Genomic DNA, 15,000 nt, shown 5'->3' on the forward strand with positions numbered 1-15,000 from the left:
TAATACACACATTATGCATTACATACACATCACACATAGACATCATACACACATTATACATTACATACACATCACACTGACATCATACACACATTATACATTACATACACATCACACATAGACATCATACACACATTATACATTACATACACATCACACACAAACAGACATCATACACACATCATACATTACATACACATCACACATTATACACACATTATACATTACATACACATCACACATAGACATCATACACACATTATACATTACATACACATCACACACAGACATTATACACACATACACTCACACCATACATATAGAACCACCCTTCCTGTCCCCGCCACCTGCATTCTCTGCCTCCTCACCTGAGCCGCCATGAGTGGACATCAGAGCTGTAGTCCCGGCCGGTGTGAGGTTACATGGGTTTGAAAATCTCCCCTCACACCGGACGTCCTCTCCTCTCTCCCCTCACCCGCTCTGTTTTCCCCGTACAAACATGCAACCTCCCCGTGGTGGATTAGGTCCTGTGAAGAAAGAGCAGGGGGAGGGATAGAGCTGTGTGCGGGGGAGGAGCTGTGTGCCGAGCTGTGGACATTCTTTCTCTCCCCCTGTCTTCTTTTGTTATGTGTAGCTGCGTCCTCCATCCTCCGGGAGGATTAGATAAGGGGGCGTGGCTCAATTATGTAATGCGAACGTGCGACCTCGGGCTCTGCGGTCAGCGGGGGGCCCCCGCTGCCCCCTCCATACTTGCATCCGCTCCTGCGCCTCACACCGGCAGTAAAGAAAAATATTGGGGAAGTTGGTCTGTCCCTGCTAGCCCGATACAGGCCTAAACCTATAAACAATTCACCTGCCCGGCGCCCAAAACTACTTGTCCCGGGCGTCGGGCGATAGAATTTCCACATCCCTGTGTGAGGAATCTATGCTACCTAATGTGGATAAACTTTGCTACTTAATGCGGCAAATCTGTGCTACCTAATGTGGGGAAACTATGCTACCTAATGTGGGGAAACTATGCTACCTAATGTGGGGAAACTATGTTGCCTAATGTGGGGAATCTGTGCTACCTAATGTGTGGAAACTATGCTACCTAATGTGGAGAAACAATGTTACCTAATGTGGGTAATCTGTGCTACCTAATGTGGGGAAACTATGCTACCTAATGTGGGGAAACTATGCTACCTAATGTGGGGAAACTATGTTACCTAATGTGGGGAATCTGTGCTACCTAATGTGATGAAACTATGCTACCTAATGTGGGGAAACTATGTTACCTAATGTGGGGAATCTGTGCTATTTAATGTGGGGAAACAATGCTACCTAATTTGGGGAAACTATGTTACCTAATGTGGGGAAACTATGCTACCTAATGTGGACAAACTATGCTACCTAATGTGGGGAAACTGCTACCTAATGTAGGGAATATATGCTACCTAATGTGGGGAAACTATGCTACTTAATGTGAGGAAACTATGCTACCTAATGTGGGGAATCTATGCTACCTAATGTTGGGAATCTATGCTACCTAATGTGGGGGGCTTGAATGAGCTGCGGCATATGGGAGGCCTTAATAAATAATTAGAAACTTATACAGGGGGGGGGTCCTCCCGAGCAAGTGACATATGGGGGTCCACCTGAGTAAGTGACACATGGAGGGGGGGGTCCTGAACAATTGATGTTTTTTTTGGGGGGGGCGGGGGGGGGGGGGGTCAGGCACATTCTTTGCACAAGGGCCCTCTGCTGTCTGTGTCCGCCCCTGCCTCACACCCTCTGTGGCTCTGCCTCCCCACCTGTAAGAGGAGCTCCAGGATCCCCCTGTAACGGTGCCGGCATCTTTGTAAAAAGCAGCAGGTCAGTAGGAGGTCAGCCCGTCCTGAAGTCCCAGTGACTGTGGCCGGGCCTGGCAGCATGCATGATGTAATGTCAGTCTGTGCTGTGCCCTACGACCTGTCTGGCCTATACTATATAAAAAGTAGTATATGCAGTATGATGCAGCCGGAGGGCACAGCACAGACATTGGTATAGAGTGATATACTGCTAAGCTGTGTGAGGTACCTGCTATATATATATAGCACCCAGGGCAGTGGGTACAGCTCAGTGTCCTCTGAACTGGCTAGCCCATACTACACAATGTGGGCATACTGGGAGTTATAATTTTGCCACAGCTGGAGGCACCCTGGTTAAGAATCAACGAGAGAGTGCCTAAAAACCTCCATCTCATTGTTTCTCAACCAGGGTGCCTCCAGCTGTTGCAAAACTACACCTCCCAGCATGCCTTTGGCAATGTAGACATGGTGGGAGTTGTAGTTTTGCCATAGCTAGAGCTGATTAAAGGATAAGTTTCATGCTCAAAAACATTTCCCCTATCCGAAGTTTTAGATTGCGGGAGGTCCAACCACTGGTGCCCCCTGCGATCACTTGTTTGGAGCCCCCATGCACTAGCACAAGTACGCGGCTCTCCCATAGAACTATATGGAGGGGGCGTGGCGGCCTCCGCTTCGGGCGAAGATCGTGATGCGCTCCTGTGCTAGTGCACGGGGGCTCCAAACAGGAGATCGCAGGGGGCCCCAGCAGTCGGACCCCCCCCCCCCCCCCCTCGCGATCTAAAGCTTAAGGGGAAAGATTTTGAGCATGAGACTTTTCCTTTAAAAGACAATGAGATGTGCCTATTTACCTCCATCTTATTGTTTCTCAACCAGGGTGCCTCCAGCTGTTGCAAAACTATGTATCTATCTCATATGTATCTATCCATCTCTCTTATATCGATCTCTATCTCATATCTATCTCCTATCTATCTCCTATCTATCTATCTATCTATCTATCAATCATCTCCTATCTATCTATCTATCTCCTATCTATCTATCTATCTATCTCCTATCTATCTATCTATCTATCTATCATCTCATATCTATCTATCTATCTTATATCTATCTATCTCATATCTATCTCATATCCATCTATCTATCTCATATCTATCTATCTATCTATCTCATATCTATCTCATATCTATCTATCTATCTATCTATCTCATATCTATCTATCTATCTATCTCATATCTATCTATCTCATATCTATCTATCTCATATCTATCTATCTATCTATCTATCTCATATCTATCTATCTCCTATCTATCTATCTATCTATCTATCATCTCATATATATCTATCTATCTATCATCTCATATATATCTATCTATCTCCTATCTATCTCCTATCTATCTATCTATCTATCATCTCATATCTATCTATCTATCTCATATCTATCTCATATCTATCTATCTATCTCATATCTATCTATCTATCTCCTATCTATCTATCTATCTATCTATCTATCTATCATATCATATCTATCTATCTATCTCATATCTATCTATATATCTATCTCATATCTATCTCATATCTATCTATCTATCTCATATCTGTCTCATATCTATCTATCTCATATCTATCTATCTATCCATTATCTATCTCATATCTATCTATCTCATATCTATCTATCTATCTATCTCATATCTATCTACCTATCTATCTATCTATCTATCTATCTATCTATCTCATATCTATCTATCTATCTATCATCTCATATCTATCTATCTTTCTATCTATCTCCTATCTATCTATAATCTCCTATCTATCTCATATCTATCTATCTCATATCTATCTATCTATCTATCTCATATCTATCTATCTCATATCTATCTATCTATCTCATATCTATCTATCTATCTCATATCTATGTATCTACCATCTCTCTCTCATATCTATCTATCTATCTGTCTATCATATCTCTCTCATATCTATCTCATATCTATCTATCTCATATCTATCTATCTCATATCTATCTATCTCATATCTTTTTATATTCTATCTATCTATATCTATCTATCTCTCTCTTATCTATCTATTTATCTATCTATCTATCTCATATCTATCTCATATCTATCTATTTATCTATCTATCTCATATCTATCTCATATCTATCTATCTATCTATCTATCTCATATCTATCTATCTCATATCTATCTATATCTATCTATCTCATATCTATCTATTTATCTATCTATCTATCTCATATCTATCTATCTCATATCTATCTATCTATCTATCTATATCATATCAATCTCCTATCTATCTATCTATCTATCTATCTAGTCCAAATAAAAGCAGCACCTCCAGACAATACTTCAGACTTGTAGATGGTGCAAGCACTTAGGGGGAGATTTATTAAAACCTGTGCAGAGGAAAAATTGCCCAGTTGCCCATAGCAACCAATCAGATCGCTCCTTTCATTTTTCACCAACGTTTCGGTGATCTCTCATCATCACCATTTTCAAGACTTGAAAATGGCGATGAGAGATCACCGAAACATTGTCTACTGCATCATGGAAGAAAACACTGCTAGTTTGATTCACGGATATTGGTGTGCTGCATATATTTACTTTAGCTATCTATCTGTCTATCTATCTCTCTCATATCTATCTATCTCATATCTTTTTATATTCTATCTATCTATATCTATCTATCTCTCTCTTATCTATCTATTTATCTATCTATCTATCTCATATCTATCTATCTCATATCTATCTCATATATATCTATATTCTATCTATATCTATCTATCTATCTCATATCTATCTATTTATCTATCTATCTCATATCTATCTCATATCTATCTATCTATCTCATATCTATCTATCTCATATATATCTATATTCTATCTATCTATATCTATCTATCTCATATCTATCTATTTATCTATCTATCTCATATCTATCTATCTCATATCTATCTATCTATCTCATATCTATCTATCTATATCATATGAATCTCCTATCTATCTATCTATCTATCTAGTCCAAATAAAAGCAGCACCTCCAGACAATACTTCAGACTTGTAGATGGTGCAAGCACTTAGGGGGAGATTTATTAAAACCTGTGCAAAGGAAAAATTGCCCAGTTGCCCATAGCAACCAATCAGATCGCTCCTTTCATTTTTCACCAACGTTTCGGTGATCTCTCATCATCACCATTTTCAAGACTTGAAAATGGCGTTGAGAGATCACCGAAACATTGTCTACTGCATCATGGAAGAAAACACTGCTAGTTTGATTCACGGATATTGGTGTGCTGCATATATTTACTTTATCTATCTATCTGTCTATCTATCTCTTTCATATCTATCTATCTATCTATCTATCTATCTATCTCATATCTATCTCCTACTTATCTATCTATCTCATATCTATCTGTCTATCTATCTATCTCATATCTCTCTCATATCTATCTCATATCTATCTGTCTATCTATCTATCTCATATCTATCTAGACAAAGAATAAGTCAGCCAGCACTTTAGTTGATACCAAACTATTATATGGACCTGGCCTACAGGTGCACGCTACTAGGCTAGATATACAGCAACAGAAGAATGCAGCAGCACACTGCCAGCACAAAGATATAGGTGCAACATGAATATGCAGTTAAAACATGAAGAGCTATACAGCTATGGTGTAATAGATGCAAATGTGAAACTATGAAATAGTGAGGCACTTAGCTCGCAAATTTGTCTCCGCCGGCGGTCAAATAGCTTGGACCGTCCCACCGCGATAAGGTGGCCTCCTTGGGATGGACCCTACACTGTGAATATGCCTCTGTGTGAACAGTTCAGTAAGCATGGCAGGGTCTGGAACATCCAAGACACCTTATATACACACTTGATAGAGGTGGGTGGGGTGCCAAGGAGGCCACCTTATCGCGGTGTGACGGTCCAAGCTATTTGACCGCCGGCGGAGACAAATTTGCGAGCTAAGTGCCTCACTATTTCATAGTTTCACATTTGCATCTATTACACCATAGCTGTATAGCTCTTCATGTTTTAACTGCATATTCATGTTGCACCTTTATCTTTGTGCTGGCAGTGTGCTGCTGCATTCTTCTGTTGCTGTATATCTAGCCTAGTAGCATGCACCTGTAGGCCAGGTCCATATAATAGTTTGGTATCAACTAAAGTGCTGGCTGACTTATTCTTTGTCTGTATTGCACATACGGGGGAGTGGCTACCTCCATGTTGGCCTTGCACCCCACCCACCTCTATCAGGTGTGTATATAAGGTGTCTTGGATGTTCCAGACCCTGCCATGCTTACTGAACTGTTCATACAGAGGCATATTCACAGTGTAGGGTCCGTCCCAAGGAGGCCACCTTATCGCGGTGGGACGGTCCAAGCTATTTGACCGCCGGCGGAGACAAATTTGCGAGCTAAGTATCTCACTATTTCATAGTTTCACATTTGCATCTATTACACCATAGCTGTATAGCTCTTCATGTTTTAACTGCATATTCATGTTGCAACTATATCTTTGTGCTGGCAGTGTGCTGCTACATTCTTCTGTTGCTGTATATCTATCTATCTCATATCTATCTGTCTATCTATCTCATATCTATCTGTCTATCTAGAAAAATAAAGCCAGTGCAGTACTCCATAAAGTGAAAAACGGGGTGATTTATTCCATCAAAAAAACGTTACCTAATGGGGGCATTACCTACCTGATGAAACTACCTACTGGGGGCATTACCTATCTGGGTGCACTACCTACTGGGGGCATTACCTTCTACATGCTTACTGGGGGCAATAAATACGACCTACCTGGAGGCATCAACTACTACCTACTGGGGATATTACCTACCTGGAGGCATCACCTACTAGGTACATTATCGATCTGCTTGGGTATCCTATCTTATAGGGGTATTCCCTACCTACCCACTGTGGGCTTTACCTGTGTGATGGGGAAACAATGTAAAGGGACCTGTCTACCCCCTTGAGTGACCAACTGCCTAAAGGAGGGGGGGCTACCTACTCTTCCCCCCAACCCACTTTTCTACCCACTATACTGAGCGCTATAAGCGCTGGAAAAGTGCAGAGTCTTAAATGTTTGTTTGGCAGGTTCTGTGGAGTTGTGGCTGGAAGAAATAGTCATGACGGTCTGGGCCGGATGGATAAGAAAAGGAAATTGACTGACACCGATCAGAGAAGACGTCACCTGATGTAACTTTATGTAATCTCTTATATGGTCTGTAGAGCCTGTGTAGAGCTGAGGCACTAACTTCTGTGTAAAGTGGTTTATTCAGTATTTGTATGGTAATATTATCCTGTTACTATGTGGAGGTAATGTGTAGTCATAGTGTGGTACAATTATTTGAACCTTGTATAGAGCTGTTGTTGGTTATACTGGTCTGTGGTCTATGGTCTATTTATCAACTGCTGGTTTGGTGTATGTTGAGTAACTTATACAAAGTAAGAGATTATTATTATTATTATTATTATTGTCTTCTATTCTTTAAAGTAAACATTTTTGGATTATTCTTAGTTCTGACCCAGTTGCATGGAATAATGGTCTACTGTAGTGTTTTCCAACCAGGGTGCCTCCAGCTGTTGCAAAACTACATTTTCCAGCATGCCCAAGCAGCCAAAAGCTGTCTGGACATGCTGAGACTTGTAGTTTTGCAACTGCTGGAGGCACCCTGGTTGGGAAAAGCTGGTCTACAATAAAGCTATTGAAGTGCAAAGTTCATATTCGTATTTATGTATGTGTTTTAAAATGAATGCTTTCCCCTTTTATGAACAAGTATATAATTACGATATGCCATGAGCTTGAAAAATTACGCAATATGGGGCTGGTATGCAACTTTTTCCAGGGCTGGTTTTTATCCCCAGTCCGGCCCTGCCCGTGGCTGTTGGTTTTATACCGTTTGGGGACAGCCAAGGAGGCGTCAGCAGACAACACAGGTAAGTGTGTGCTTGTGTGTGTGTGTGTGTGTGTGTGTGTGTTTCCTATGCAGATCCTAAACCCAGTATCAAATGCAAGTAGGAGGAGTAAGAAGGGTTCCTGCCAAAGCCAGGTTATGGATTGCATTTAAAAATGGTCCATCAGAGTGAAATGGACTCCCATCTTCCTGCTTAGCAATAATGATATGGGTTTAGGGTCTGCTGTGTGTACTGGTGGGTGACTGCCACCCAGCCAGAGTGTGTATGGGAGGCTGCCAGCCAGCCTCCCTTCCTACAAGTAGTGATGGTGCATGTGAAGGGGACAGCGTTGGTTCCTCCCCTTTCACAGTTATCACTTCTCATTCTTCCTTTTGGCTGGTATCAAATGTGGTGTCTGTTTATATCAGTTTAATATCTGATATGTCCCCTATCTGGTAGCATATATTAAGTGCACCACCAGGGTTCAGTGTTGGAAAGAAAGATTACCTGTTTATCTGCTGCAGCTGCTTGCTGGCTAGTCCAGTGGGCCCCTACTGCAGGCAAAAGACAATAGGTGGTGCCGCTTGTGTCTGGCCCCTGTTGGAGCGACCAGGCACAGGACTGCTGCTGCTGAATGTCCTCTTTAATTGAATAAGCTCAGCAACCAGCACACCTGTGCAGGTTGGACATGACATGATAGGTAGCTGTCTTTCAGGTAGTGGGTGCTGAATCTTGTTAATTGACCATGCATTGGTACTGTGGTATTGGAATAATAAAAACAAATGTTGCCAGCCAACCATCCATTGCAATAATGGATAGGACATCAGCTATGAGGCATTTGTTTGTACAAACTGCTGCTCACAACTAATGTTGTAATATAGTGTCTCCATCTGCTGGTGGTATTGAATAAGCAATAGTGCAATGATAGGGTCTGAAAAAGAAGAAAAATAAGAAGCAGCAGCATAGGAAAAAAGGAAGAAAGAAGGAAAACATGGAGAGAAGAAAAGAAGAAGGTTAAAAAAAAAGGTGAAAACATGTTTAAAAAAGCATTTCCATCTCTCTCTCTCTCTATATATGTATATATATATATATATTTAAAAGAAAAAAAAATTATATATATATATATATATATATATATATATATATACATATAGAGAGAGAGAAAGAGATAAATAAATAGATAGATAGATAGATAGATACACATAGATACACATAGATACATACATACATATGTGTGTATTGTTGGAGTTGCAAACATGGGTGCACTTGACAAACTCAGTGCGGCAATTCCCCATTGAAAGATTGTTGCATCCAGGACCCTTAGCACTGTGTTATGCTACTCAATACCACTGGCATGGCCTGGTGTAAACAACATCTGACCTTTGTTGTGTATGTAACCATGGAGATTGTGATGTCACCTAGGCCCACCAAAGAACAGCCTTGTCAGAAGCAGCACTGCCATGAGCAGAAGCAGCAGCACCATAGGTTTTCAAATAAGCTGGATTTAACCAAGACAAGTGAGTCCAATAGGATGCAGGTATGTCCTCTATCCTTACAGCTTCCTGTGGCTGTTGGTTTTATACCGTTTGGGGACAGCCAAGGAGGCGTCAGCAGGCAACACAGGTAAGTGTGTGCTTGTGTGTGTGTGTGTGTGTTTCCTATGCAGATCCTAAACCCAGTATCAAATGCAAGTAGGAGGAGTAAGAACTGTTCCTGCCAAAGCCAGGTTATGGATTGCATTTAAAAATGGTCCATCAGAGTGAAATGGACTCCCATCTTCCTGCTTAGCAATAATGATATGGGTTTAGGGCCTGCTGTGTGTACTGGTGGGTGACTGCCACCCAGCCAGAGTGTGTATGGGAGGCTGCCAGCCAGCCTCCCTTCCTACAAGTAGTGATGGTGCATGTGAAGGGGACAGCGTTGGTTCCTCCCCTTTCACAGTTATTACTTCTCATCTTTCCTTTTGGCTGGTATCAAATGTGGTGTCTGTTTATATCAGTTTAATATCTGATATGTCCCCTATGTGGTAGCATAGATTAAGTGCACCACCAGGGTTCAGTGTTAGAAAGATTACCTGTTTATTTGCTGCAGCTGCTTGCTGGCTAGTCCAGTGGGCCCCTACTGCAGGCAAAAGACAATAGGTGGTGCCGCTTGTGTCTGGCCCCTGTTGGAGCGACCAGGCACAGGACTGCTGCTGCTGAATGTCCTCTTTAATTGAATAAGCTCAGCAACCAGCACACCTGTGCAGGTTGGACATGACATGATAGGTAGCTGTCTTTCAGGTAGTGGGTGCTGAATCTTGTTAATTGACATGGGGGTGTCATTGCTGTTGATTGACCATGCATTGGTACTGTGGTATTGGAATAATAAAAACAAATGTTGCCAGCCAACCATCCATTGCAATAATGGATAGGACATCAGCTATGAGGCATTTGTTTGTACAAACTGCTGCTCACAACTAATGTTGTAATATAGTGTCTCCATCTGCTGGTGGTATTGAATAAGCAATAGTGCAATGATAGGGTCTGAAAAAGAAGAAAAATAAGAAGCAGCAGCATAGGAAAAAAGGAGGAAAACATGGAGAGAAGAAAAAAAGAAGGTTAAAAAAAAAGGTGAAAACATGTTTAAAAAAGTATTTCCATCTCTCTTTCTCTCTATATATGTATGTATATATATATATATATATATATATATATATATATATATATATATAAAAGAAAAAAAAATTATATATATATATCAATATATATATATATATATACATAAAGAGAGTGAAAGAGATAGATAGATATAGATAGATATAGATAGATATAGATAGATACACATAGATACACATAGATACACATACATACATACATACATACATATATACATACATACATACATATGTGTGTATTGTTGGAGTTGCAAACATGGGTGCACTTGACAAACTCAGTGCGGCTATTCCCCATTGAAAGATTGTTGCATCCAGGACCCTTAGCACTGTGATATGCTACTCAATACCACTGGCATGGCCAGATGTAAACAACATCTGACCTTTGTTGTGTATGTAACCATGGAGATTGTGATGTCACCTAGGCCCACCAAAGAACAGCCTTGTCAGAAGCAGCACTGCCATGAGCAGAAGCAGCAGCACCATAGGTTTTCAAATAAGCTGGATTTAACCAAGACAAGTGAGTCCAATAGGATGCAGGTATGTCCTCTATCCTTACAGCTTCCCGTGGCTGTTGGTTTTATACCGTTTGGGGACAGCCAAGGAGGCGTCAGCAGGCAACACAGGTAAGTGTGTGCTTGTGTGTGTGTGTGTGTGTGTGTGTGTATATTTCCTATGCAGATCCTAAACCCAGTATCAAATGCAAGTAGGAGGAGTAAGAAGGGTTCCTGCCAAAGCCAGGTTATGGATTGCATTTAAAAATGGTCCATCAGAGTGAAATGGACTCCCATCTTCCTGCTTAGCAATAATGATATGGGTTTAGGGCCTGCTGTGTGTACTGGTGGGTGACTGCCACCCAGCCAGAGTGTGTATGGGAGGCTGCCAGCCAGCCTACCTTCCTACAAGTAGTGATGGTGCATGTGAAGGGGACAGCGTTGGTTCCTCCCCTTTCACAGTTATCACTTCTCATTCTTCCTTTTGGCTGGTATCAAATGTGGTGTCTGTTTATATCAGTTTACTATCTGATATGTCCCCTATCTGGTAGCATATATTAAGTGCACCACCAGGGTTCAGTGTTGGAAAGAAAGATTACCTGTTTATTTACTGCTGCAGCTGCTTGCTGGCTAGTCCAGTGGGCCCCTACTGCAGGCAAAAGACAATAGGTGGTGCCGCTTGTGTCTGGCCCCTGTTGGAGCGACCAGGCACAGGACTGCTGCTGCTGAATGTCCTCTTTAATTGAATAAGCTCAGCAACCAGCACACCTGTGCAGGTTGGACATGACATGATAGGTAGCTGTCTTTCAGGTAGTGGGTGCTGAATCTTGTTAATTGACATGGGGGTGTCATTGCTGTTGATTGACCATGCATTGGTACTGTGGTATTGGAATAATAAAAACAAATGTTGCCAGCCAACCATCCATTGCAATAATGGATAGGACATCAGCTATGAGGCATTTGTTTGTACAAACTGCTGCTCACAACTAATGTTGTAATATAGTGTCTCCATCTGCTGGTGGTATTGAATAAGCAATAGTGCAATGATAGGGTCTGAAAAAGAAGAAAAATAAGAAGCAGCAGCATAGGAAAAAAGGAGGAAAGAAGGAAAACATGGAGAGAAGAAAAAAAGAAGGTTAAAAAAAAGGTGAAAACATGTTTAAAAAAGTATTTCCATCTCTCTCTCTCTCTCTATAAATATATATATATATATATATATATATATATATATATATATACATATAGAAAGAGAGAAAGAGATAGATAGATAGATAGATACATACATACATACATACATACATACATACATACATACATATGTGTGTATTGTTGGAGTTGCAAACATGGGTGCACTTGACAAACTCAGTGCGGCTATTCCCCATTGAAAGATTGTTGCATCCAGGACCCTTAGCACTGTGATATGCTACTCAATACCATTGGCATGGCCAGATGTAAACAACATCTGACCTTTGTTGTGTATGTAACCATGGAGATTGTGATGTCACCTAGGCCCACCAAAGAACAGCCTTGTCAGAAGCAGCACTGCCATGAGCAGAAGCAGCAGATCCATAGGTTTTCAAATAAGCTGGATTTAACCAAGACAAGTGAGTCCAATAGGATGCAGGTATGTCCTCTATCCTTACAGCTTCCCGTGGCTGTTGGTTTTATACCGTTTGGGGACAGCCAAGGAGGCGTCAGCAGGCAACACAGGTAAGTGTGTGCTTGTGTGTGTGTGTGTGTGTGTGTGTTTCCTATGCAGATCCTAAACCCAGTATCAAATGCAAGTAGGAGGAGTAAGAAGGGTTCCTGCCAAAGCCAGGTTATGGATTGCATTTAAAAATGGTCCATCAGAGTGAAATGGACTCCCATCTTCCTGCTTAGCAATAATGATATGGGTTTAGGGTCTGCTGTGTGTACTGGTGGGTGACTGCCACCCAGCCAGAGTGTGTATGGGAGGCTGCCAGCCAGCCTCCCTTCCTACAAGTAGTGATGGTGCATGTGAAGGGGACAGCGTTGGTTCCTCCCCTTTCACAGTTATCACTTCTCATTCTTCCTTTTGGCTGGTATCAAATGTGGTGTCTGTTTATATCAGTTTAATATCTGATATGTCCCCTATCTGGTAGCATATATTAAATGCACCACCAGGGTTCAGTGTTGGAAAGAAAGATTACCTGTTTATTTGCTGCAGCTGCTTGCTGGCTAGTCCAGTGGGCCCCTACTGCAGGCAAAAGACAATAGGTGGTGCCGCTTGTGTCTGGCCCCTGTTGGAGCGACCAGGCACAGGACTGCTGCTGCTGAATGTCCTCTTTAATTGAATAAGCTCAGCAACCAGCACACCTGTGCAGGTTGGACATGACATGATAGGTAGCTGTCTTTCAGGTAGTGGGTGCTGAATCTTGTTAATTGACATGGGGGTGTCATTGCTGTTGATTGACCATGCATTGGTACTGTGGTATTGGAATAATTAAAACAAATGTTGCCAGCCAGCCATCCATTGCAATAATGGATAGGACATCAGCTATGAGGCATTTGTTTGTACAAACTGCTGCTCACGACTAATGTTGTAATATAGTGTCTCCATCTGCTGGTGGTATTGAATAAGCAATAGTGCAATGATAGGGTCTGAAAAAGGAGTAAAATAAGAAGCAGCAGCATAGGAAAAAAGGAGGAAAGAAGGAAAACATGGAGAGAAGAAAAAAAGAAGGTAAAAAAAAGGTGAAAACATGTTTAAAAAAGTATTTCCATCTCTATCTCTCTCTATATATGTATATATATATATATATATATATATATTTAAAAGAAAAAAAATTATATATATATATATATATATATATATACATATAGAAAGAGAGAAAGAGATAGATAGATAGATACATACATACATACATATGTGTGTATTGTTGGAGTTGCAAACATGGGTGCACTTGACAAACTCAGTGCGGCTATTCCCCATTGAAAGATTGTTGCATCCAGGACCCTTAGCACTGTGATATGCTACTCAATACCACTGGCATGGCCAGGTGTAAACAACATCTGACCTTTGTTGTGTATGTAACCATGGAGATTGTGATGTCACCTAGGCCCACCAAAGAACAGCCTTGTCAGAAGCAGCACTGCCATGATCAGAAGCAGCAGCACCATAAGTTTTCAAATAAGCTGGATTTAACCAAGACAAGTGAGTCCAATAGGATGCAGGTATGTCCTCTATCCTTACAGCTTCCCGTGGCTGTTGGTTTTATACCGTTTGGGGACAGCCAAGGAGGCGTCAGCAGGCAACACAGGTAAGTGTGTGCTTGTGTGTGTGTGTGTGTGTGTGTTTCCTATGCAGATCCTAAACCCAGTATCAAATGCAAGTAGGAGGAGTAAGAAGGGTTCCTGCCAAAGCCAGGTTATGGATTGCATTTAAAAATGGTCCATCAGAGTGAAATGGACTCCCATCTTCCTGCTTAGCAATAATGATATGGGTTTAGGGCCTGCTGTGTGTACTGGTGGGTGACTGCCACCCAGCCAGAGTGTGTATGGGAGGCTGCCAGCCAGCCTACCTTCCTACAAGTAGTGATGGTGCATGTGAAGGGGACAGCGTTGGTTCCTCCCCTTTCACAGTTATCACTTCTCATTCTTCCTTTTGGCTGGTATCAAATGTGGTGTCTGTTTATATCAGTTTAATATCTGATATGTCCCCTATCTGGTAGCATATATTAAATGCACCACCAGGGTTCAGTGTTGGAAAGAAAGATTACCTGTTTATTTGCTGCAGCTGCTTGCTGGCTAGTCCAGTGGGCCCCTACTGCAGGCAAAAGACAATAGGTGGTGCCGCTTGTGTCTGGCCCCTGTTGGAGCGACCAGGCACAGGACTGCTGCTGCTGAATGTCCTCTTTAATTGAATAAGCTCAGCAACCAGCACACCTGTGCAGGTTGGACATGACATGATAGGTAGCTGTCTTTCAGGTAGTGGGTGCTGAATCTTGTTAATTGACATGGGGGTGTCATTGCTGTTGATTGACCATGCATTGGTACTGTGGTATTGGAATAATTAAAACAAATGTTGCCAGCCAGCCATCCATTGCAATAATGGATAGGACATCAGCTATGAGGCATTTGTTTGTACAA

General features: G+C 41.6%; 2 pseudogenes; both read left to right on the forward strand.

Moving 5' to 3' along the window:
• Nucleotides 1-12,931: 12,931 nt before the first annotated feature.
• Nucleotides 12,932-13,034, forward strand: LOC130306726 (U2 spliceosomal RNA; annotated as a pseudogene).
• A 1,466-nt stretch (nt 13,035-14,500) lies between these two features.
• LOC130306727 (U2 spliceosomal RNA) lies at nt 14,501-14,603 on the forward strand (annotated as a pseudogene).
• The last annotated feature ends 397 nt before the right edge of the window (nt 14,604-15,000 follow it).

This window comes from Hyla sarda, unplaced genomic scaffold (genome assembly GCF_029499605.1).
Source record: "Hyla sarda isolate aHylSar1 unplaced genomic scaffold, aHylSar1.hap1 scaffold_1390, whole genome shotgun sequence".
Classification (NCBI taxonomy): domain Eukaryota; kingdom Metazoa; phylum Chordata; class Amphibia; order Anura; family Hylidae; genus Hyla; species Hyla sarda.